Here is a 26,476-nt window from a genome sequence, read left to right as displayed (position 1 = left end):
AGGCATGATAGAGATTCTCGAGTGGAGGAGCAGGGTCATTGCGCGAGTTGACAGGATGAGGTGACCTTTTGTAGGGGTGGCATATCGTTCATCACTAAGCCTACACTTAGGGAGTTGGTCACAGCGAACAAATGTGGCACTCTTCCCAGAGGGCATGTTAGGATACTGCATGAGCGGAGGATACCATGTGCGACTGAAGAAGCTTTCCAATGGGTGTCCAGGCTCTAGACACTATATTGGCACATTATATAGAGTGTGGATGGAAAACTTAGTGGTGATGGTTGGCAGGTTTAGGATGGATCTCCATACATTCAGTCGATTGCAAGCATCATATACCCATCTGACTGCAGGTAGCTATTTGGCACAAGTGGTTTCCAACAGTCATCAGTACTACACAGTGGCAGGCCCAGGGAAATTTAGCAAGCATCATATTAGTTCATGATATATGGAGCTTATATATTGATTGCACACAAGGACTAGAGACAAGGCATGAATGGATTCCAAGAGTTGTTAGAGCTATGATGCAACAGATCTAGTTATGGGATCTAGGGATTCAGTTGGTTGGTAGGTCACTCTATCTTGTGATGAGCTAGGTCATGGAAGAAGATGATCTAATTCACCTAGGGGTTGACACATGGGGGATCATTGAGACCTCCATTGTACGACGAGGCAGATTTTTCATGTTCGTACTCAGGATCAGGATTGGTCATAAATGGGCATACATTGGCATCATGGAGATGCTTGGGAAGGATAGGCTTGGTCTTTATAGATATTTTTCCATCAGGATCTAGGAGAGGAGGATACAATATGTGCATGATGGGTAGATAGTCAGGTTCAGAGTGGAATAGCGATAATGTGGTGACACCCTTTTGAGACTAGCATGGAATTTGAGCATCATAGGACTTGGCAGTGTAGCTACCCTTAGGGATGAGTTGGTTTCTACAAGGGAAGATCATGCAAATATTCCATTAGGATTTAATCATACATTTGTGACATGGGGAAGTTCACTAGTATGGAAGCATGTCCAGCAAGAGGAGATCAGGGGGGACACATGTAGACGAGGTTTCATCTCCACAAGGATTTGACTACATCTTCAAGAGTCTACTCTTGAAGAGCACAAGAGTTTTTACTCAAGAGGGCATCTTCCTGTGGGTCTACTCAGGATTTTAAATTTTCAGGGTGCTCTACTTATGTAGAGGCCTTCTAGCGAATTTATCTTATGCGACAACAATTCGAGTGACAGAGGCTTCACATCGGTCAAGATGTTTTGGGACCTGTTGTAGCGGCTACAATCACCCTCAAAAATTTTGGCCTACACCTAATTTCGGAGCCTCCTTTACGAGTTTCCCTTGATGACTGCACACCCTCGGGTTCACTTCATGAGTCCATGGGAGTCTTTGCATCTGCCTTGCTTGTTCATTTCACCCAAGTTTTTGCATGTTGGTGTCTAACTCATGCTTGCAACCATGTTTTGGTTATGCTCAAAGTCTTCACTTTATGTGTACTTGTTATGATTTGCTATGAAAGCATCTATCACACTCATACACAGAGTCACATTCACTGTTGCACAAGCATTGTCACGGTTGATCAACGATAAATTACGAGTGTCGCACTTGTCGCTTGCACCGTCGGTCAGTCATGTTCAACATGTGTGTCTAGATGTTTTGAGTCGTTTCATCATTGAATCATGTGAGTGTGTGTTTGCATGATCACCTATGCATCTTTCGATCGTTCACACACTAAGTCATTTTGCAGAAGTTATGACAACTGGACTCCCCTCTGATAGCCAGAGCATCACCCCACCATCGACTTGATCGACTGTCACCCGGAATAGCGTAGAAGCACCAAGCAAGTCTTTCCAAGTTGCGCTGATTGCAAACAATCCAATTAGCTTTCATGCTGACCACCCAGACAATTGGACCCGACAGCCACCCTGGGACTGACTCCCCTAAAACATTGCGCAGAGGCTACTGATCTTGCCCGCTCTACTCAATGAGGAAATTGCGCAGACAAGACGGACAGACACCAAGTGCTCGTCCCTGTCTCCCTTAGAAAATTGTGTAGTTTTCCTAGTCAGTCCTCCCGACAGTCGACCGGTTGCTCATCTAGGAAATTACGCAATTTTCATGAGCAGACCTTCTACTGGACAGCAGTCTGCTCAGCTAAAAAACTATGCAGAGATAATCAGCAAGCTAGCCTGTCAGCCTCAGTGTAGTTTTCCTCACCAACAGCTCCTAATAGCATTCTACCAGTTCCCTCCAGGAATTGCACAGTTTTTGCTGCCAAGATCCCAGCAGCTGACTACCTGTTCCCCTTCGGAATTGCACATTTTCTGCTGCCAGTGACCCAGCAGCCAACTACTAGTTAACTTTGGGAATTGCGCAGTTTTAACTACCAGGCTCCCAGCGAGCTCCCCACAAAAACTGCACAATTTCTGCCTGTTGATTCTCCTTGCAGCCTGGTCTGTTCCTTCATAAAATTGCGCAAATTTGGCCTTCCAGCCCCTGTTTCCTGCTTGTTCTAAAAACTACCCAGATTCTTGCTACCTTGCCTTCCTGTAGCCTAGATTGTCCCTTCCAAAATTTGCACAATTTTGCCTTCCATCTGAGCCAAACCTCTCAAACAGTCACTGTCAATTTGGATTGCCCATCTTCATCACTCAGTGACTCTTGCAGTTTTCATCACCTGCATCCAAAAGGATCATGTGTCATGGTAGACTAGGAGGTTTTTTGGATTTGATGTTGTCTTGTCATGAGTGACTACAGGCACAGGCACACTAACAAACATGGCGCGACAACAAAAGGGATGAACAAAGGGGAGAAAATGTAGAAGGACATGTTGACCAATGAACAAACAAACGATGCATGCAAAGGGATATGTTCACAAACAGATGATCATGCAAAGATGTGTTCGCGGATAGACGAATGAGCAAACATGCAAGATGTAGTCACGGACAGACAAATAGACAAACATGCACCTTCACGAACAGATGAGCCTATGATCCAGGTGGATATTGGTGGCCACCTGCCAAGTCCACCTGGACCCCCACCATTGTCCTTCTCAGCATTTTCAGTTTCCTTAATTGTAGCACAACTTACTATTTTTAGCAGTTTTTCGGGTCCTGAACTTCCGGAGCCGTTTTGAGGCCCTAAACGACGTTTTTTGGGGAATCCGGGGGCAACATGGGTCCATGGAATGGAATGGACCGATGTTGCCTGTTCCAACAATGATAGTGCTCGGATAGATCTTTCTAACGAGCTATTGTATGCGTCAAACGGAGATCATATGCCAAAGTTACGACCCCGGGAAGTTGATGTACCAATTTACCCCAAACGGGGCCCACAGTTTGGCGTTTCATCTCCTAGGGTTAGGTTTTGGAATGTTAAGGGTTTTCCATTGTTTCTCAACAATAAATAGGCCTTCGAGCCTCATTGTAACACAGTTCAGAGGCATGTAGCCATCACATCTCTTCTCAGAGATAAGCTACCATCGCCCTAGCTGGTTTATTTCCATTTCTGGTTGTAAGCATATTTCAGTATTTTCCATTAATGAAATGAAGTATTATTTCCGCTCCATCTTTGTGTATATGGTTATCTCTGTAATTTGTTGCGTTCCTGTTTAAATCCGGATCAGTGGTATCAGAGCGGTCTGCTTTTTCTCTGTTTTTCTTTGCATGTCCCCAACAAGGTCGGGATATAAGGAGTTAGGGCTTGAACTGGTTGAACCTTTGCAAGACCAGCCTCGCAAATCCCGACGGCCTCCCATGGCGGACGAGAAGAAAGACGAGGGGGCAGGAGATCCCATCAAAATCTTGCTCGAAGAAGCCCTCGAGCGACAACGGAACGCGATGATGGACAGCTTTGCCCAGATCCTTCAGCGGCTACCCAGAAGTGACGCATCGGCTTCCAGCAGCTACTCTGGAAACGCCACACCCTTTAAGGTACAAGTTAATTTTGAAATCCCCATATTCGAGGGTCAGATAGACGCAGATGCCGTAGATAAATGGTTAAATCTGCTAGAGGGTTATTTTTCTGTTCATGAATTTTCGAGTCGGGAAAAGATTGTTTTTGCTCTTCTCAAAGCAGCCCCCCACGTCAAGGACTGGTGGGAAACCTACTGCGAGCAGAAGGATGAAAGTACTGGCTCACTATTTTCAGCCGCACCCACCTAGGATTCATTCCAGGATGCCATCAAGGAGCAGTACTACCCTGTCGGAAGCTATGAGGATGAATACATAAAGTGGACCACACTGCGGCAAGGAAGGGACCAAGACGTGCCGGAGTTCACCAATATTTTCCATAACCTTCGCACAAATTTGGGTATCAAGGATTCGGAGCAACATTTGATACTCAAATACCGTGGCTGCCTGCACAAGTACATCTAGGAAGAAATACAATTCCTAAACATCCCCTCGCTCGGAGCAGCATACCGATATGCCGTCAAGGTCGAGCAGAAGTTTAAACAAAAGAAGCGAGACTTTGGATCTGCGAATCCAAAGCAGGGGAAAGGTGCCCCTAAACCACAGAACAAAGGACAAAGCCAAGGCGGGACAGCCCAAGACAACCAGCCGAAGCTGCAAGCAAAGAACAGCGCCGCGAAGCCAAGAAAGGACACTGGAAAATGGTGCGAGTTCCATAAGAGCTCCACTCACAACACAAGTGAGTGTCGGGCCAAGCAGTCACTGATGGCTGAGCTAAAGGTTTCAGAATCAGATGCATGTTCCGACTCTGAGTCAGAACCCAATAAGGGGTATGAAAAAGGGAAGCAGATCATTGATGCGGATCCCAGCGCCACTGTTGCTACCGCAAAGATCCAGAAAAATGAACCTGAAGATCCAGAGGAGGAGGAGCGTCTCTTCCACTCCCAGATGTGGGTAAAGGGCTCCCCGATACAGTTCATTGTTGATAGCGGGAGTCAAAAGAACCTCATTTCGGCAGAGGTCTTGAAGCGGTTGGGCTTACCGACCACAGCACATCCACAACCATACACCATTGGGTGGCTTCACCAAGGACGAGATCTTCGCGTGAGCCAGCAGTGTCGCCTTCCATACAACATCAAGCCCTTCACAGATGAGGTATTGTTTCACATTGCTCCCCTTGAAGTTTGTGATGTACTACTAGGACAACCATACTTGTGGAAGCGACATGTTGTGTATGAATCAAGGCCCCGTGCTGTTATTATTACATTGGGAAATAAGTTGTTCAGGATACCAGAGACAGCACCACCTGCCGCCATCTCTTTGATTACTGCAAAACAATGCAGTAAGATCATTTCCAAAACCAGGAAATTTGTTTTCCTGATGATACGCCCTCAAGGAAAGAAGAAGACAGTGGTCGTGGCCTCCAGACGGGGTCCCTCTGCACGACAACTACAGATGGACAAGATTGTGGAGGAGTACGAGGACATCTTCACCTCCCCGGCAGGGGTTCCTCTGCACTGTCAAGTCAAGCACTCCATCGATCTGACCCCAGGTGCGCCGCTACCCAATGGACCAATTTATCGGCGCTCCGTTCTGGAGAACAATGAAATCAAGAGGCAGATTCAGGAGCTCCTGCAGAAAGGTCACATCCGTCCGAGTTCATCGCCCTGTGGGAGCCCGATCATGTTGGTACAGAAGAAGGATGGGACGTGGAGACTCTGTATTGACTATCGGGCGCTGAACAAGATCACTGTCCGTAATAGGTACCCGATCCCGCGGATTGATGACCTCCTAGACCAACTAAAGGGGGCGAAATATTTTAGCAAGATCGATCTGAAGTCAGGATATCACCAGGTACCAATCGAACCCTCTGATGTGTGGAAGACTGCCTTCAAATCCAAGGAGGGCCTCTTCGAATGGTTGGTCATGCCTTTCGAATTGACGAATGCTCCTGCAACCTTTATGAGGCTAATGGATGACATATTGCGGCCATTCACCAACTCCTTTGTAGTAGTATACTTGGATGACATTCTGATCTTCAGCCAGAGTTGGGAAGAGCACCTCCACCACATCCAACAGATTCTCCAAACACTGCAGCAACACAAGCTATGTGCCAATTTGGAGAAATGCACTTTTGGCATGACCCAGGTTCAGTATCTGGGATACATCATTGATGAACAGGGGGTGCATGTCGATCCAGCCAAGATCCAAGTCATTCGGGATTGGCCCTCTCCAACCACTCTAACAGAGCTCCGCAGCTTTCTAGGTCTTGCCAACTTCTACCGCAGGTTTGTGTTGGGGTTTTCTCATATTTCTTGGCCCTTGAGTCAAGTCACCAAGGGAGGGGCGAAAGCAAAATTCTTTTGGTCTGAATCTCAACAGAAGGCATTCATGGAGTTGAAGGATCGCCTCTGCACGGCACCAGTGCTCGCGTTACCAGATTTACAACAACCATTTGAGGTCGAGACAGATGCCTCTGACTATGCTATTGGGGCAGTCCTTACTCAACATGGACATCCAGTGGCATATCACAGTGAAACACTTTCAGACACAGTCCGGAAGTACCCCACTTATGATAAAGAGATGTATTCCATTGTACAGGCCTGCCGACAATGGAAACATTACATTTTGGGGAAGGAGACGGTCATCCACACAGACCACCGACCCCTGCAGTTCATACAGACCCAAGGGAAATTGCAGAATGATCGCCATCAGAAGTTGTCTACATACCTGCAACAGTTCCACTTGAATATCAAGTATAAGAAGGGCAGCACCAATAATGTTGCAAATTGCCTCAGTCGACCACCGATCATGGCGTTAACCACCGTGCTCAACTCTTGTGGGCACGAGACTTCTGATTGGCCACTTCTCTACAAAAGCGACCCAGAATTCGGCCACACATACCAGACACTCTTGGAGGGTCGGCATGTTGCAGATTTTCACCTCCAGGATGCCCTATTATGCCACCTCGGTCACCTTTGTGTTCCTTCAAGCGAGCGTGCCAAGATGATTTGGGAAGCACACTACAGTCGGGCTACTGGGCATTTCGGGGTCGAGAAAACAGTGGCAGTACTGCAAAATTATTTCTATTGGCCGAATCTTCGACAGGATGTTGGGAAGTACATCCGATCATGTACTGCCTGTGCCATTGCCAAACCGACCATTAAGAAGCACGGCATCTATACGTCGTTACCTACCCCTAGTCGACCTTGGGAATCCATCTCCATGGATTACATGTCAGGCCTTCCTTCCACTAAGCATGGAAATGACTGTGTTTTTGTGGTCGTCGACAGGTTCTCGAAGATGGCCATTATGGTGGCCTGCAAGAAGAATATCACAACAGAAGCCACTGCTAAACTCTTCTTTGAACGAGTGTGGGTGCACTTTGGGATCCCACAGTCTATCATCTCAGATCGGGACAGTCGGTTTCTCAGCACATTTTGGTCCAGTCTCTGGTCAATGCTGGACACCAAACTCACGAAGTCCACAGCCTTCCATCCTCAAACTGATGGCCAGACAGAGGTTGTCAATAGGATGATTGTGCACATTCTGCGCATGTATAACTCAAAGCATCCATGCACAAGGGACGAGAGCCTCCCCTATGTTCAGCACAGCTACAACCGAGCTCTTCACAGCTCCACTAGCCATAGCCCTTTTCAGGTGGGTTTGGGATTCCAGCCACTATGCCCCATTGATGTGGCCATTCCACTTGCAGCTACTCACATGAATTCAGCTCATGTCCAATCCGAAACAGATAAGGCCACCAGCTTCATTGAGCGCATCCAACATATTCGCCAGCAGGTCCATGACATTCTTGAGAAATCAAATTCCAAGTACAAGCAGGGACATGATCAACATCGGGTGCCACACAAGTTTCAGGTGGGCGACAAAGTCTGGTTGCATTTGCAAAAGGAACGCCTTACTGGAGCCTATCGGAAATTGAGACCACTCCGATATGGTCCTTACACCATTACTAAGGCTATGGGAGACAATGCATTTGAGCTCAGCATTCCCCCATTCCTTGGCCTGCACCCAGTGTTCAATGTGGACCGCCTTCGGCCATACTTTCCACCATTGCTAGACACATCCGACATTGCAGAACAGCTCAAACCCACAGAATTAAATCCAAATTGCATGGAACAAGCTGCAACTGATCGAATCATGGACACACAGATCAAGAACACTCGCCAACAGAATATCCAACCGTATCGAGTTGTCAAAGCAGGCCAACTCCTTCAGCAGGGCAAGTGGCTCACCAGGGAACAAGTTCAGCAAAAGTTTCCTCATCTCATGGAGGAGCTCAACGCAATGGGGACCATTGCTTCCTAAGGGGGGAGGAATGATCCAGGTGGATATTGGTGGCCACCTGCCAAGTCCACCTGGACCCCCACCATTGTCCTTCTCAGCATTTTCAGTTTCCTTAATTGTAGCACAACTTACTATTTTTAGCAGTTTTTCGGGTCCTGAACTTCCGGAGCCGTTTTGAGGCCCTAAACGACGTTTTTTGGGGAATCCAGGGGCAACATGGGTCCATGGAATGGACCGATGTTGCTCGTTCCAACAATGATAGTGCTCGGATAGATCTTTCTAACGAGCTATTGTACGCGTCAAACGGAGATCATATGCCAAAGTTACGACCCCGGGAAGTTGATGTACCAATTTACCCCAAACGGGGCCCACAGTTTGGCGTTTCATCTCCTAGGGTTAGGTTTTGGAATGTTAAGGGTTTTCCATTGTTTCTCAACAATAAATAGACCTTCGAGCCTCATTGGTACACAGTTCAGAGGCATGTAGCCATCACATCTCTTCTCAGAGATAAGCTACCATCGCCCTAGCTGGTTTATTTCCATTTCTGGTTGTAAGCATATTTCAGTATTTTCCATTAATGAAATGAATTATTATTTCCGCTGCATCTTTGTGTATATGGTTATCTCTGTAATTTGTTGCGTTCCTGTTTAAATCCGGATCAGCCTATCAAGCCTTCCAACATGCAAGCAAGGAACAACGTGCCAAAGAATCATCAAGCGAACCAAAGACCATCGAAGACTCTGCGCACTTTGTCATGCGGAGGTGAAGTTGTGCTACACCATGAAGACATCCATCACCTAGCAGCACTATAGCTTGACATGAACTCCAGCAGTAGCATGAATGTACCAACACTGTCATGTCGAGTTATTTCATGAGTCATGTCGCCCACATCTCTACTATGGGCTATGTTATCAATCAATGTAATGTAACATGGAAGTCCAAGAGACCCACTTGTTGTACAAAGAGTCATGCAAAGTCGAAAAGTCATGGAAGTCAAATAGTCATGAGGGTAGCCGAACAGCCACAAGGATAAGTTTCACCCTTGGCTATAAATACCCCCCTTATTTGTACATGAAAGGACTTTTCATCTCAGCTCCTCCCACATAGCCAAGAGAGCCTGTAATCTTTCCTTTGAGGAGTAAGTAGTGGCTCCAACGACCCTCACACAGGGTTAGTGATATATGGTGTAATGATGTGTCTTGGAACTTTCTCTTAATTCAGAAGCCTGCTAACAGGTCAGCATGTTTTCACACATGTATTGTAATTGTTGTAAGACTAATCTTTAACACTTGTGATGCATGTTGCTTTAACCTGTGTTCTACATCTGAACTATTTCACTTGTTGTAATACATAATCTATTAATGGAAATGTGTTGTATATGCTTTTAACGTTGTCTCGCCCGTGTAGACTACTCTCTCGGACATCGGACAAACCTTTCACATAAAAATTGTTGTAACAACTGTTGAACTCGTGTGAACTCATCCACTAAGTGTTGTACATGTTATCTTACCTTGTGTGTTGTGACTGCTGCATCCGTGTGGATTGCTCCTCCGGAAGTTGTGCACGTCCTATTGTGTTGTGTGTTCCTAGCTGAGTTGGGAATTCATCCCAACCAACTTGGGACTCACTCCCACCCTCTCCCTCTACAGTGAAAGAAACATTGACACAAGTGAAACTTACATTCACTAGGCACGCGAACCTCACTTCTCAAAGACAAAGCAGACCACTCTCTTGTGCTGACAAGCAAGAGTTGAGGCAAATCCTTAAGACAATGGCAATTGGGCCATCATACCAAATGGGACTCCCACACAAAACGGTGTGAGGTCTAGTTGGGACTTCATACCGAGGTGATCCCCTGAATGTTTGCGGGTCCAACACCGTAAAAATTTCTAGCGCTAGAAGGAGGGAATCTAGTTGTATATTGTTGAATATCTCCTTACGCTCATTCATCAACCATCTAGTCAAGGTAGTAACTCGCACTCCCTCTCACCTACATGCGACTCTGCATTTGTTTACTCTTCACCATCCAGGATTGAACATGAGATTCCATATCAACACCTTCGCTCTATCCGTCCCATCACTCGCCAGTTCACGAAAGCAGTCAAACTGATCCCAAGTATACAGCATCTTCCACACACATCTAGGAAGCCAAAAGCCACTCCCATAGGAGTTTTTGTATCATCGGTGGAAGAAGCAGTCCATGCCACACTTGAAGGTCTGGAAGAAGCTATTGAAGATGGAGAGGAACCTTTGGTCTTTGGGCAAGGCGAATAAGACACTCTTGTGATCTTGGGATCGAACTCCAATACAGGAGGCAGAGGGGAAGGTAGCGGAGGAGGTGGAGGCGGAGACGAACCAACAGATTCAGAGCTGGAACAATCAGATTCTGAAGAGGAGAGGAAGAATAATAGATGGTTGACCCAAATCTCGAATGGATGACTCAGGGACCATTAGCTCTCCTGGTTGTTCTGCACAAGATGCCAAAGTGAGCGGAGAGAATGAACACCAAGTTCACCCCTGATAGCGCGGTGAAGGCAGAAGACCATTTAGACAACTTCTACCTACAGCTGCAGACCCTTGAGGTATGGTATGATGACGTATCATGTAGATTGTTCGCATGTACCTTGGATGTTTGTGTAGCTGCATGGTATCACAACCTTCCACCGAACTCTATACAAAACTGGGGTGCATTCAAACGCATGTTCCTTGAGAAGTTCGCTGATGACAAGACCCCAGCCATGCTACTCAAGGAGTTGGGGAGCCTCAAGATGGAGGGAAAAGAGAGAGTGAAAGAATTCAATCATAGGTTTACACGCATATTGAACAAGTTTGCAGCAGACACTAAACCTCATGACTCCATCATTGTTGACTACTACACGTCCGCACTGCCAACCAGCATTGCACAGTTCGTCAAGCGAGTTACGAAACCAACACTTCTGGAAAACTGCGAGGAGGCTATCACTGTTGAGAAAGACCTACGTGCAATTGGAGTCATCAAGGATGATGAATCAACAAAGGACTCCAAGGATGCAAGCAGGAAGTCCCAAGTAGTGGCGAGCAAGGGTAGAGACAAGGAAGCAACCAATATTGAGACCCTCACTCACCTTGTCAAGAGCTTGACCACTGAAGTGTCTGAACTCAAACAACGTAAAACGAACACTTTTGCAAGCAGTCATCCACCCAGGCAGAGACAGGCAAGCAGCTCATCAAGCAGCAACCGGTTCACTTCCAAAACTGCATAGAATCTTATGTTCCAGCTCGAACAGTGTGCATATCCTAAGTTTTGTTCATTCCACGAAGAACATCACCCCGAGAACTCTTGTTCAAACTGGAAGCGAGTCACAAGTGCTTTCTGCAGTCGTACACTCAATGCGGCAAGCAATATGTAGGAGCAGCCGAAAGACATTGACGATGATGAAGAGGTTGCACCTGATGAGCCATCAAGCTCTAAGCATGTGGTGAACATGTATCAGTGCTCACAAACGATGTCAAAGATGAACACTAAGAAGTAGCCCTGAAAGCAAACTGACCATTACAATCTTAGGAGTAAAGGGGCTCCCCCTACACTTGGGGAGATGCAAGAAAAGATCATACTGTTGACAAGGAAGGCCAATCCATCAGCCGCCCTAAAGAAGAAAACACAAAGCAAATCCCAGAAAACAGCAGCGTACAAAGGCACATCCATGAGCAGCAAACTGCAAAACACTCCGTCGGATAACACGAACACTCATTCTATCCCGAGAACCTCGGTAATTCTACCACCTTTGGACTACAGCATTATTGATGACATGAAGAAAACTCGAGAAAATATCAGTTTATTCGAGTTGACTAAGATCTAGAGTTAGCGAGATATCCTGTTGCGCACACTGGGACAGACAACAATAGACAGCGCAACCTCTACTAGCAAGGGAGAAAGCACACCTCCCAAATCACTTTCCAATGTGCCCAACACACTCCGGATGGAAGAAGAAAACTCATGTTGCCCTCCATTCCATCTATCCTTTGAAATATTCAACTAAAATGTTCACAACTATTTGGTTTATTCAAGCGCGGCCGCCAATGTGATGCCACTTTCCATTGCGAAAACGATCAATGCACGATGGAGAGAGATGTCCACGCGAATCATCCAACTTGATCGAACATCAGTACCAGCCATTGGTGAACTATGAGACATGATCATCTGACTATCCCATGACGGTCGAGTCCGCCAATGCATTAACATAGTGGTTGTGGACATACCAGAAGCATATGGTCTACTACTCAGCAGAGACTGGTCTAGCAAGCTAGACGGATATTTTGCTACCGACTGGTCTCACATGTGGTTTCTGTATAAGGGCAAGTGCAACCAAATTTGAGTAGTATCCGAGAGGTACATGAAACATAATGTCACTCCCCTCAATGGCGAGAATGAACCATTGGACTTCGCAAAATTCATGTTCGGCAACTGCCTCCTTGAGACAACATTGGGATAATTCATGTTCGGCAACTGCCTCCTTGAGACAACATTGGGATGTTATCCTACAGGGCCAGCTCCAACCTCACTAAACACATAGTTGGGACTCCTTCGTTGCCCAAATGATGGTAATGAAACTTGTACAGCACATTGTACTAGTAGTAGCAGTAGTAGTAGTAGTACAAGCACATCAAGTGGTCCATGTACAAACGAGTTGTGGACCATGTACTTTGACAGATCAAAAACACAGGACGACTCAGGAGCTGGATGTGTCTTGATCGACCCTTACAATAGGAAGCATCTAGTTTCAATTTGCTTGGAGTTCAAGTGCATGAACAATGTGCTGAGTATGAAGCACTCGTGTTAGGCTTGCAGAAAGCCATCAGCCTCAACGTGGTTGCACTGAAAGTGGTAGGTGATTCAGAGATAGTGGTGCGGTCAGTACGTAACACCATTCACTGTTTATCACAGCATCTTAAAAGTTATTAACAAGAGATATGGCGACTAATCTCAAACTTCCAAGCATTTAATATCATTTATGTACCACGTATGTGTAATGCAGTTGCTAATGCACTGGCAAATGCAACTTCGAGAATGTCACCGATTAGGGATAGATTTACTATTGAAATTTTGTACAAACCATCTAACCCGGACAACATAAGTAACTTACGCGTGTTTAATGATGATCAACATATACTACATTTCATGGCCAACGTTGACATCTTTAAAGATGCAACGATAGGTGATGACGAGCACGAGTGCTATCTGCAAGCAGAAGCTAGTAACGGGAAAGGCCACCTTATCACAAAATGTGGAAAAGCTTTATGACTTGCAAGAATGTTTTGAACAACAAGACCCACAGCTCCACCATGAGGCATGAACTGATAAACCTGGGAACAGAACAGGATTCAAATTTTGTCAATCTTGGTACATGTTGTACACAGCAAGAGAGGCAAGCCTTTATCCGCTTGTTCAAACAGTACTGAGATGTGTTTGTGTGGACATATGATAATCTGAAAACTTATGACACACGAATCATCCAACATATCATCCCAATCAAATAAGGAGTCAAGCCATATCAACAGAAGCTATGGAAAATACATTCACCGCTTGAACCCCTCATACAGAAAGATCTTACTAAGTTGTTGGATGCACAGATCATATACAAAGTTCACCATTCCACATGGATCTCCAACCTTTTTCCTGTACATAAGAAGTCTGAGGAAATCCGCATGTGCATCGATTTCTGGAATGTAAACCATGCCTCAGACAAAGACAACTACCTTTTGCCATCTATGGACCATATTTTGCAAACAGTATCTGGGACACAAATGTTTTCTCTTCTTGAAGGTTTATCAGGATACAATCAGCTTCTGGTAGCAGAACCTGACAGACTCAAAACTACTTTCCGTACCAAGTGGGCACATTCGCTTATAAAAGAATTTCGTTTGGGCTTGTAAATGCAAGCGCAACATTTCAGTGTGCCATAGACATCGCCTTTCACGAACTCATTGGACAGAGCATGGTGGTATACCTCGATGATGTGATTATGTTCTCAAGAAGACGAGAAGACCACGTACGCCATCTGAATAAAATCTTTGAGCTTTGTCGGAGATACAGGATTTTCTTGAATCCCAAAAAGAGCGTATTCATAGTGTCGAAGGGGAACCTCCTCGGAAACATTGTTGCCAAAAGTGGGATCAAGGTGGATCCAGACTAGGTCCAAACCATTACACAGATCCCTTACCCAGTCAACAAGAAAGCCATGCAATCCTTCTTGGGCAAGATAAACTTCCTCTGGAAGTTCATCTCGGATTATGCGTAGATAGTTAAGCCCATGCAGGACATGATCAAGAAAGATGTAGTCTACAGCTGGGGTAAGAAGGAAAAGTATGCATTCTCCCAGATCAAGCAGGCCATTACAGAAGCACCTGTGCTCTACAACCCAGATTTCAAGAAAGATTTCTTTCTATACACCTTCGCTTCCAATAATTCACTAGCTACAATACTCACTCAGAAGGACGAAGCTAATGATGAACGTCCCATCTCCTTCATGAGTGAAAGCATGCAGGGACCAGAGCTCAACTACCTTTCCATTGACAAGAAATCTTATGCAGTTTACAAGGCAGTGAAACATTTCAGGCCCTACTTGTTGAAGAACCACTGCATAGTCTTCGTCCCCTACCTAGTAGTCTGCACGTTGCTTGTACAACAAGAACTGGGTGAACGACGTGCGAACTGGATGACAATATTTCAAGAGTATGATCTTGAAATCAAGCCAGTGCACACGATCGAAGGACATGGGCTCTGAAGACTTGCAACTAAAGCAGTACACACTCCGGAGAGCGAAGAAGAGCTCACCTATTGGGAGTAGGAAATTGAGATGTATGACATAAGGCGAGAAACACCCACTAAAGACGAAACCTCTTGGTACGCAGATGTGTGCCAGTACCTTGAGTATGGCACCATACCCTCTCACTTTTCCATCAAACAGAAGAGGGAATTGCGCCTGAAAGCCTTAGCATATCAGTCAGTGCATGGAGTGCTTTATAGAAAGCACAGTAATGGAGTTTTTCTCAGGTGCCTAGAGGCACATGAATCAGAGAAGGTACTTCAAGATCTACATGACGGACCCGCCAGGGTCACTTTGCGGGAAACACCACTGCACACAAAGTTATGCGAGCCAGTTTTTACTGGCCCACATTATTCAAGGATGAACATGCTTATGCCTGCAAGTGCTCAGTCTATCAACGATGCGCCAATAGAACATGAAGATTAGCAGCCCCACTGCACCCTATTGCAGTGACTGAACCATTCCAACAGTGGGGCCTGGACATCATTGGGGAAATTTTCCCTCATTCGTCAAAGCAACACCGCTACATCCTAACAACAACTAACTACCTCATGCAGTGGACAGAAGCAATTCCGCTCAAACAAGTGAACAACTAGGAGGTCATTGGCTTCCTCTAACAGAACATCATCTCACGCTTCGGCGTTCTGGTATCACTTGTTTTTCATAATGAAACTTATTTTTTGTCTTTGAAACTCTGTGAATTTGCATTACAAAATGCTATTGTGTTAAAGCATTAATCTAACTATTACCCACAAGGAAACAATCTAGTAGAGTCCACGAATAAACACCTCATCCGTATAATCAAGAAGACCGTTTTCTCTGAGCAGCGTAACTAGCATACTGCCCTGACGAATGCATTATGGGTTGACCATGTAACACCTAAGCTCTCTCTGAGTACCTCACTGTACTTCCTGGTTTATGGTAAAGAAACCATCCTTCTGCCAAATATCTACTTGCCTGCACTTCAACTTTCCAAAGAATCCTAAGGCAAGCCTTGCCAGCTAGTTTAGTGTAGGATGGATGCCTTCCATAAGCTTTAGGAAGAAAAGATGAAAGAAAAATAAAAATTCACACTCCACCAAAATCGTATCAAGAGATGGTTCAATAAGAAGTCTGTAGGGAAAGCCAATTTCGATGTTGGTGACTTAGTTCTGAAATGGCATAAGCCCCATGAAGACAAAGGCAAACATACGAAGTTCCAATCCCTATGGATTGGTCCGTACACAGTCCACGAGAATCTTGGCCCACACATGTATCATTTGCAATCACTAGATGGGAGGAATGACAACCTTCCTGTCAACGACCAAGATCTCAAGCATTATTTTCAGTAGGTCGGGTCGTGCCTGTGCCATGTACATAGTCTGCTTGTTGCTTATTGTTTCATCCTGTTTTCTTTGCTTATTATCTTTGTTTTTACTTTGTTTGATTCTAATTACTATTTTTGTTCACGTTCATTTTGTTGTTTGATATATTACTATTTTTGTTTCCGAAAATAAGTGCTGCCAACTAGTATGTTCTAGATTTTGAATAGAGTATGTGGCTGAAATTTGAAGAGACTTGTGACACTATAGCACTTGGCCAGTCTTGTGTTTGTCTTCTATGTGCTTGGTTATAACCTTCGGTCGATGAATTCTTGATGGAAAATATGAGCCGTCTGCAAGGGAATTTTTGGTCCAACCATGAACCTGTGTCCACACTGGGAAGCCCCATGCCTGTACTCAGCCTTCTGCTCTATTTGTTCAAGCTCATCCAATGAGTAGAAATGGAGAAGGGGAAAATCCAAACAAGAAAACCTATGTCAGAGGTCTTACATGTTTCTCTGAAGGAACAACCTCTTCTTCTCTCAATAAGTCGGGATCCCTCTTTTGCCCCAAAATTAAATAAGTGCCTATGCACAGTCCCCTTGAAAAATACAAAGGTGAAAGAAGAGAAACGCTTCCTGCACAGAGAGATGAAGCATGCAACTCCACCAGGGTACTAACCAGGCTCGCTGGTAGTGGAGCAATGTGTGTGTTCCTGCGTGACTCTACCAAGGTACTGTCCAGGCCTGCTGGTAGTAAAGAAACATGAGAGATGAAAACTTATACTCTGAAAATCTTCAACTCGAGAGCTAAACTACCCTTCCCAGATTCGAAACACTGAGATCAAGCTGAAATTTTGATTGTGTTTGACTTAGTTGGCAAAGGGTGAACCATGTATGTCCATGGGGTAAGTGGGGAAGTCGAAGTAACCCGCAAAGTGATTCAGTACTCCCCAAAAGACCAAGGCCTTGTGCTAGCAATGAGCCAAAGTAGAGAAGCTGGAGTTCTATCAGTGTGTTGCCAAGTGTTGTAGCAGCTACAACCACCCTCCAAAATTTTGGCCTGCACCTAATTTCAGAGCCTCCCTTGCGAGTTTCTCTTGATGACTAAACACCCTCAGGTTTACTCCATGAGTCCGTGGGAGTCTTTGCATCCTCCTTTCATGTTCATTTCACCCAAGTTTCTGCATGTTGGTGTCTAAGTCATGCTTGCGACCATGTTCTAGTTATGCTCAGAGTCTTTGCTTTGTGTGTACTTGTTATGATTCGCTATGAAAGCATATGTAGCACTCACACATGGAGTCATATTCACTGTCGCACAAGAATTGTTGCGGTCGATCAACGATAAATCACGAGTTTCGTGCTTGTTGCTTGCACCGTCAGTCAGTGATGTTGAACATTTGCGTCTGGATGTTTTGAGTCATTTTTTTGTCGAGTCATGTGAGTGTGTGTTTTCATGATCACTTATGCATTTTTCGATCGTTCACACACTTAGTCATTTTGTTGAAGTTTTGATGACCGGACTCCCCTCTGACAGCCGGACCATCACCCCATCATCGACTCGATCAACTGTCACCTGGAATAGCGCAGGAGCACCAAGCAAGTCTTTTCAAGTTGCGTTGATTGCAAGCAATCCAATCAGCTTTCATGCTGACCACTTGGACAGTTGGACACGGCAGCCACCCCGGGACTGACTCCCTCAAAAATTGTGCAGAGGCTATTGATCTTGCCTGCTCTGATGACTGAGGAAATTGCGTAGATAGGTCGGATAGACACCAAGTGCCCATCCCTGTCTCCCTCAGAAAATTGCAGTTTTCCCAATCAATCCTCCCGACAGTCGACCGACTGCTCATCTAGGAAATTGCGCAGTTTTCATGAGCATGCCTTCTGTTGGACAGTAGTCCGCTCAGCTCAGAAACTACGCAGAGATGATCAGCGGGCCAGCCTGTTAGAGTCAGTGTAGTTTTCCTCACCAACAACTCCTAGCAGTAGTTTGCCAGTTTCCTCCAGGAATTGCGCAAATTCTACTACCAAGCTCTCAGCAGCTGACTACCTGTTCCCCTTGGGAATTGCGCATTTTTTGTTGCCAGTGACCCAGCAGTCAAATGTCAATTCCCTTTGGGAATTATGCAGTTTTGACTGCCAATCTCCTGACCAGCTCCCCCCAAAAACTGTGCAAGTTATGCCTGTTGATCCTCCTTGCAGCCCGGCCTGTTCCTCCAGAAAATTGTGCAAATTTGGCCTTCCGGCCCCTGTTGCTCGCTCATTCTAAAAATTGAGCAGATTCTGCCAACCTTGACTTCCTACAGCCTAGACTGTCCCTCCCAAAATTTGCGAAATTTTTCTTTCCAACTGAGCCAGACCTCGCGGATAGTCATTGTCGACTTGGATTGCCCATATTCATCACTTAGTGACTCTTGCGCAGTTTTCATCAGCAATGCCTAGAGCCATCATCCTGCTTCACAACCTTGTTGTCTCTCCCGGTCACTTGCATCTGAAAGGATTATGTTTCATGGTAGACTAGGAGGGTTTTTTTATTTGATGTCATCTCGTCATGAGTGACTGCAGGCACATGCACACTAACAAACATGGCGCGACAACGAAAGGGATGAACGAAGGGGAGCACATGCAGAAGGATAGGATGAATGAATGATGCATGTGAAGGGATATGCTCACGAATGGATGCTCGTGCAAAGATGTGTTCTCAAATGGATGGATGAGCAAACATGAAAGATGTGCTCATGGACGGACAAACATGCACCTTTGCAAACAAATGAGCCTGTCAATCCTTCCAACATGCAAGCAAGGAACAACATGCCAAAACATCATCAAGCGAACAAAATACCATCGAAGACTCTGCGCAATTTGTCATGTAGAGGTGAAGCTGTGCTACACCATGAAGACATCCATCGCCTAGCAGCACTATAGCTCAACATGCACTCCAACAGCAACACAAATGTACCAACACTGTCATGTCGAGTCATGTCATGAGTCATGTCGCCCACATCTCTACTATGGGCTATGTTGTCAATCAATGTAATGTAACGTGGAAGTCCAAGAGACCCACTTGTTGTATAGAGAGTCATGCAAAGTCGAAAAGTCATGGAAGTCAAACAGTCATGAGGGTAGCCGAACAACCACAAGGGTCAGTTTCACCCTTGGCTATAAATACCCCCCTCATTTGTACATGAAAGGACTTTTCACCTCAACTCCTCCCACATAGCCAAGAGAGTCTATAATCTTTCCTTTGAGGAGTAAGTAGTGGATCCAACACCCCTCACACGAGGTTAGTCATGTATGGTGCAATGATGTGTCTTAGAACTTTCACTTAATTTAGAAGCCTGCTAATAGGCCAGCACGTTTTTACACATGTATTGTAATTGTTGTAAGACTAATCTTTGACACTTGTGATGCATGTTATTTTAACCTGTGTTCTACATCTGAACTATTTTATTTGTTGTAATACATAATTTATTAATTGAAATGTGTTGTATATGATTTTAACGTTGTATTACCCGTGTAGACTACTCTATTGGACATCAGACAAACCTTTCACATAACACTTGTTGTAACAATCGTTTCACTCATGTGGACTCATTCGGTGAGTGATGTACATGTTATCTTACCTTGTGTGTTGTGACTGCCGCATCCATGTGGACTGATCCTCTGGAAGTTGTGCACGTCCTGTTGTGTTGTGTGTTCCTAGATGAGTTGGGACTTCATTCCAACCAACTTGGGACTCACTCCCACCCTCTCCCTCTACAGTGAAAGAACCATTGACACAAGTGACACTTACACTCACCAGGCACACGAACCTCACTTCTCGAAGACAAAGCAGACCACTCTCCTGTGCTGACAAGCAACCGTTAAGGCAAATGCTTAAGACAATGGCAATCAGGCCATCATATCGGATGGGACTCCCACACCAAACGATGTGAGGTCTAGTTGGGACTTTGTACTAGGGTGATCCCCTGAATGTTGGCGGGTCCAGCACTGTCAACAATACCCTAACTTTAGTTAGGCTAGCGTTTAGAGTGCAACACATGGTGATATTTCTTGAGGACAAGCAATTTTTGGTGAGGAGGACTGTGATGCCCCCAATAAATAATTTTGCTAAGTAAAATCCTCAATTTTGTAATTTTGGTAATGGATAAATATTTCGGCAAATAAAATTAGGAAAAGTGGGTTGAGGAGTCACTCACTTAATTTTTGGAAAAAGGAGGCCACAAACATTAGATGAAAGAAAAATTGATTTTGTATTGGTATGTGGGGACCACCCAAAAATGGAATTCAAGCCCCTTAGGAAAATCGAACCAAGGGGGAAGGAAGCAAGAAAGGGAGTTCAAACTAGTGGGGGCCACCAGGAGGAAAGGGGAGCAATAATTATAAATAGAGGAGAGCCTCATTTTGACATATTTTGGCCATTTGATTTCAGAATTAGAGTTTGCTTGAGTTGCTTAGCCAAGTCAACCAGTGTTTCTTAGCACAAGGAATTTCCAAGCGGGAATTCCACCTCTTCTTTGGTGAACTTCAAGTGTCACCCTAGGAGATAATTTGAGATCTGATCCTAGGTGATTTAGGAAGTCGTTTTGTAGTATTTCTTCAGCTAGTGCAAGTTTCCTCAAGAAGTAAGAGAGATTTTGTGTGTTGAGGAGGGACACCAAATAGTGAAATTTTTGCAAGAGAATTTTTAGAGATTCTTCCTCAAGAAGGATGGGAATTTCCTTGGAAGTTTGTTGGTTGGAAGTATTGTTCTTTGGGAAGGCTGAGTTTGTCTTATCCAAGGCCTGCGTAGGGGTCTCTAGCTTCCTTTTGCGCAGTCTTGTGAGCAATATCTTATGGGGATTGGGTAAGGAGAAATAACAAGGAATGGAGCAGATTTTTGCAGGGCATTTTTTTTAAATGAGATATTATGTATTACTGAAAAAACCTGAAAATTACATTGTTTGGGTTGTGCGGGGGAGAGATCCCGACACAAAGACCAACAGAAAAGCCTGATGTGGCCTTAGTATTATCTTTTTTACATAGCAACCATGGCAAAAATGGGTTCTGTATTCTTTGATGGAAACAAAGGAGAACCCTTTTTACAACATCCTCAAAAAGGAGAGTATTACTTATAACCGAAGCGGAGCAGACTAGGCCTGAGTCTAATATTTCTAAGACTAAGAAGTCTGCAGCAGTCAACCCTCCACAGAGGAGAAGAGACAAAAGAGAGATTCCTGAAGTCATTCTTGGTTGGTGGTCACCAGATCATCGTCCAGGCTAATGGGGGTCTCCTGGGTGCTCCCCTCTTGCTGCACGATAGAGTTCAGGTGACTGGTGGAGGCTCCTGCAAGCTCCTTCTTGATGCTTGGGGTGCCTTCAACTGCAGAATGGACCTTCGTCGTCGACTTCCTCCTAATGATCGTATATTGCGGTGAATCCCGAGTTATGAACCGACATTTGTGGACGACTTCAACATAGATGAAAAACTTCTCAGTATGCTTGTAAATCTTTGTTTCGAGTACCTTGGTGCACTCTGCTTGCTCCTGCATTGCAAATGCCATGATGGTTTTCATCTACCACCATGTTTCTATGGTTCACGCATAGAGGTTATCATGCGCTCTAGTGAGGGCAGGATCAAGGATCCAGGCGAAGTCGATGTCAACTTCCTTAGTCATGACCTCTCTGCGAAGAACATTTGCTTGGGCTTCCAAATTGTCTATGCACTGCTGAGTTTCCATATTAACAGTTGGCGCGTAGCTCTACCAGAGGTCTCTGCGCAAGTAGTAGGGGGTGAACCCAAAGAATGCCATCGGGAAGCTATGTGACTGCGCCCTCCTCCCCGAATGGAGCCAGGAATGGAGCTATTCTTCGGAGCCATGAGAAAAATAGAGGGGCTAGGGAGCGAGAGGAACCAGAGAGTGAATGACGAGTGAGGAGGAAAGAGAGTAGAGGAGAAGATGAGGGGGAGAAAGGGGAGGGGGATATATATAGAGGCTAGGGGATGAAGGGAGGCATGGGGTAGGGAAGAGGGGCGAGAAGGGGAAGCATGTGAAGAATAGATGCTAGGTGGTGGAGGAAGCACTAAGAAGAAAGGATGTGACGGGGAGGTGGCATCCACACAAGGGAGAAGGGAGGTGGCAGTAAGGGCCATGACAACTGGCGAGCCGAGGATGGGTTTGGGCACGTGCACCACTATGATGTCCTTCCTCCTATACTTGGAATCGACCTTGAAATGATGAAGGGTATGCGAATAGTTATTGTTTGGTAGATTGGATATCTTTGTCATTAATGGATGCGCAGTGCTGACGAAGGTCACCGTCCTCCAAATCCTTCCATGCTCTAGAGTTCAGTCGAAGGGTCCTAGCTGTACCCTCATTTTCAAGTTTGTCTGTGAGCTTATTACCACTCCTTCTGATGGCCTGAAAGTGGAGGCCTTCCATTCTGTCTATTATGTTTTTGATCCGCTGTATAATTTTGTTTAGTCACCAGTTGTCATAAACTTTTTCCACGTCAATGCCCTCCTGTAACTTTTTGCCTCTCTGGGTGGCCAGCATGGAAACTCCTTCCACGATCAGAGGATTGAGTTTTAAGTTGTGTGCGATGGTGATAACATTTTCCAAAGCATGAAGTTCAGCAACATTGTTTGTGGTTGAACCTATGTTGCCCTCATATATCCAAATTATTTCACCTTTTGAGTTCCTGAAGACCCCTCCAAAACCTACTTGGCCTGGATTACCTTTAGCAGCGCCATCGTAGTTGAGCTTTAAGGTGCCCAGCTTTGGTGACCTCCAGATGTATTTTTGATTGTCATGCCTGGAGAAGGAGGTGAATTCGTTAACCTTGATTTGAAGAAGGCCCAACATTGAGAGAATTCTCGCTTCGGAGTTGGTGGGAGGGGCTTTGGAAGTCTGAGTGGGTAAAGAAGTCACAGTTTCCTGGATTTCTCTTTTGATCTTCGATAATATAATTTCCTCCTAAGTGGAGATGCCCCGGAAGATTCTTTCATTGCGCTCCTTCCAAAGTACCCAGCAGAATAGACCAGGAATTAGATTTCATGAGCGATTGACCAGTGGATGTGAGGAGAATGATGATCTCCAGTTTGTGATGGTGTTTTGTATGGAGGAGGGATCCCAATCTGAGTTGTTGAATACCAGTAATATCTAGTCCCAAAATTTGGATGCGTATGGGCATTCATTCAGAAGGTGATTGGGGGTTTCCTCTTCTTGCTAACAGAGATGGCATCTGGAGGGACCGATGAAGCCTTTTCTCCTTAAGTTGTCCCACATTAAGATCTTCATGTGCATCACTAGCCATAGAAAGATAGATATTTTAGGCCAATGCTTCCTGTCCCAGATGGAATTCCATTTCGAGTCTGGTTGCAGTTGATCCAGCTTGGAAATGTATCTATAGGCTTATTTTAAATTGAAAATACCTACTGAATTTTTGCCCCATCTAATTTTGTCCTCAGTGGAGTCAAGGAGGATTTGTCTTTTTTTAAGTTCTGAAGAAAGATCAGACCAGGCTTGAGGATTGTTATGGGGAGCCCAATCCTTTTGATCCATCCAGATTCTCCACCTGTCCTCTTCCTCACTTGGTTTCCAATACTAGATTACTTTAGTCTTCCCTCTATTTTACATGTCGGTCTTCATGATTTGATGGTATTGATCTTGATCCAGTTCTGACCTTTGTTTTCAAGTGTCTTCCCAGAAGAGATCCTTGTTTCCATTTCCAATCTCCCAGAAACTATGTTTTTGAATGATATCCCTGTTCTCCCATACTTGATTCCAGATAACTGATCCTTTGATATTTCCATTTAGCCTGATGATTTGCTCTTGCAAAAGGGAAGGGGTGTACTTAGCTTTCCATAAGATTCCCCAAGGGGAGTTGGGATTTGCAATCCATCTCCATAAGGTTTTCACACCTAAGGCCTTCCCCGGAAGGTATATGTCTCTTAGAACAAGGCCACCATATTTTTTTGGCTTGCAATTTTTTTCCCATGCAAGCAGAGCCCATTTCTGCTTAACCTCTGTGCCTCTCCATAAGAAATTCCCCTGCAGGTTTCTAATTTTGTTTGAGATTACTTTGGGGGTAGCCAAAGCCGAATACAAGTAGAGTGAGATGTTCTGAAGAACATATTTAACAAGGATAAGATGACATGCCAGATTGAGGGATCTGAAGGTCGAATTGGCAATTATTTCTCCAACTTATTGATCAGGTCTTCCTAAGTAGCCCTGGAGAGTGGCATGTCTGTCAGGGGAGCCCCTAGGTAGTTGGAGGGGAGGGTGAAAATGGGGAAGTCCAAAAGTCTAGCGATGTTTTTGCAGATTGGCAGCAAGTTGTTAAAGAAGAACAACTTGGATTTTTTAGGGTTGATAGTGGTACTAGAGGCCGTAGAGAAGTCGGACATAATGGACTTAAAAGAGGATGCTTCTCTGATTTTCAGGAGCCCCATAAGAAGGGTGTCATCCACGAATTGTTGGTGCATGGAGCAGAGGGATAAGGTTGGAGGCTTGAGAGCTTGTTAGAGTGCAAAGCAGCATAAATAAAGCGGCTAAGCCCTTCGGCCATGATGACAAAGAGGAAGGGAGAGATAGGATCTCCTTGTTTGATGCCCCTGGTAGGATTGATGGGTTGCGAAGGGGATCCATTCATGAGGATGGAGAAAAATGCTCCTAACACTATTGCCATGATCCATTTGATGTTGCCTTTATGGAACCAAAACGCTTCCAGAACTTGTCTCATATACTCCCAGCTAATTTTGTCAAAGGCTTTGGACATGTCCAATTGAATCATCATACCAAGTTTTTTTTGAGTTTTGAGAGAGTGGATGAGCTCATGAGAAAATATGATACTATCCAGGATTTTCCTACCTTCCACGTAGTCGGATTGGTGATGGGAGATAAGGAGAGGCAGGATGGATTTTATCCGATTGGCGAGGACTTTGGAGATGATTTTGTAAATGACATTGCAGAGGGCTATAGGCCTAAATTTGTCCAGGGAGTCAGCGGATTTTCCTTTGGGAATCAAGGTAAGGAAAGTGGAGTTCAGGGCTTTGAGGACAAACTTCTAAATGCGGGACTCTTCCACAAGGGCATGAACTTCCAATTTGAGGATGGGCCAACAAGATTTGTAGAAGTCAATGGCGAAACCGTCCAGACCAGGGGATTTTCCATTAGGCATTCCCATTATCACATCTTCCACTTCCTGAAGGGACACTTTTCTTAGGAGCATTCTGTTATGCTCTTTAGTGAGGATTTTGGGGATATGGTTGGTGATATTTTTAATTTCCTGAACTTGGTCATTCCTTGGCTCTTTGAGAAGAGAGCTAAAGTAATGAGTGAGCTCAACTTCCAACTCCTCTTGAGAGTGAATGAGATGACCCTCTCGGTTCTTCAGAGCCAAAATTCTATTGTTCCTCCTATGTTGTATCATTGATTTATGGAAAAAAATAGTATTGTTTTCCCCACATTTCAGCCAATTGATTCTAGATTTTTGTTGCCACAACTTTTCTTCTTGGAAGGCTCTTTGCTCCTAGCTTTGTTGTAATATTTGTTCTTCTTGCTTTTTGCTCTCCGTGAGCCCTTCAATTATATTTTGTTGGAGAAGTTCCAATTTGTGCTCCAATTATTTTTTTTATTTTTTTTGCGTGATGATGTTTCCGAATGATTCTTTGTTCCATTTTTTATTTCCTCTTTGATATATTTTAGGTTTTGTTGGAATTTGTACATTTTGTTGCCTAATCTGGTGGGAGGATTTGACCACCATTGTTTCATTTTTTCCATGAAGTCTAGGTGATCCAACCAGAAGGCTTCGAATCTGAAAGGTTTATTTTTTTGGCCATTGGAAATTTGAATCTTGAGAGAGATAGGCCAATGATCTAAGCCTTCTTGTGGGAGGATTCTCGCCTCTATTTCCCAAGAGGTGAGATAAGTTGCCTCTGATAAAAGGAAGTGGTCTAACCGTGAGGCTATTTGACGGTCTCCTCCTCTTCTATTATTCCAGGTAAAAATGCCATTGCTGGTAGGTATGTCTATGAGGTTGAGGTTTTCTATGGTAGTAAGGAAAGCCTCAGAGTCCTTATCGAGCTTCTGGATACCACCTCTCTTCTCAGCCAGATTAGTTATCATATTAAAGTCACCTGCTATGATTTTGAAAGGA

Source organism: Pinus tabuliformis, chromosome J (assembly GCF_031772625.1).
Source record: "Pinus tabuliformis cultivar Carrire ecotype Pingquan chromosome J, CPIR1, whole genome shotgun sequence".
Taxonomy (NCBI): Eukaryota; Viridiplantae; Streptophyta; class Pinopsida; order Pinales; family Pinaceae; genus Pinus; species Pinus tabuliformis.
The sequence above is the reverse complement of the archived record's forward strand: the minus strand, read 5'-3'. Positions refer to the sequence as shown.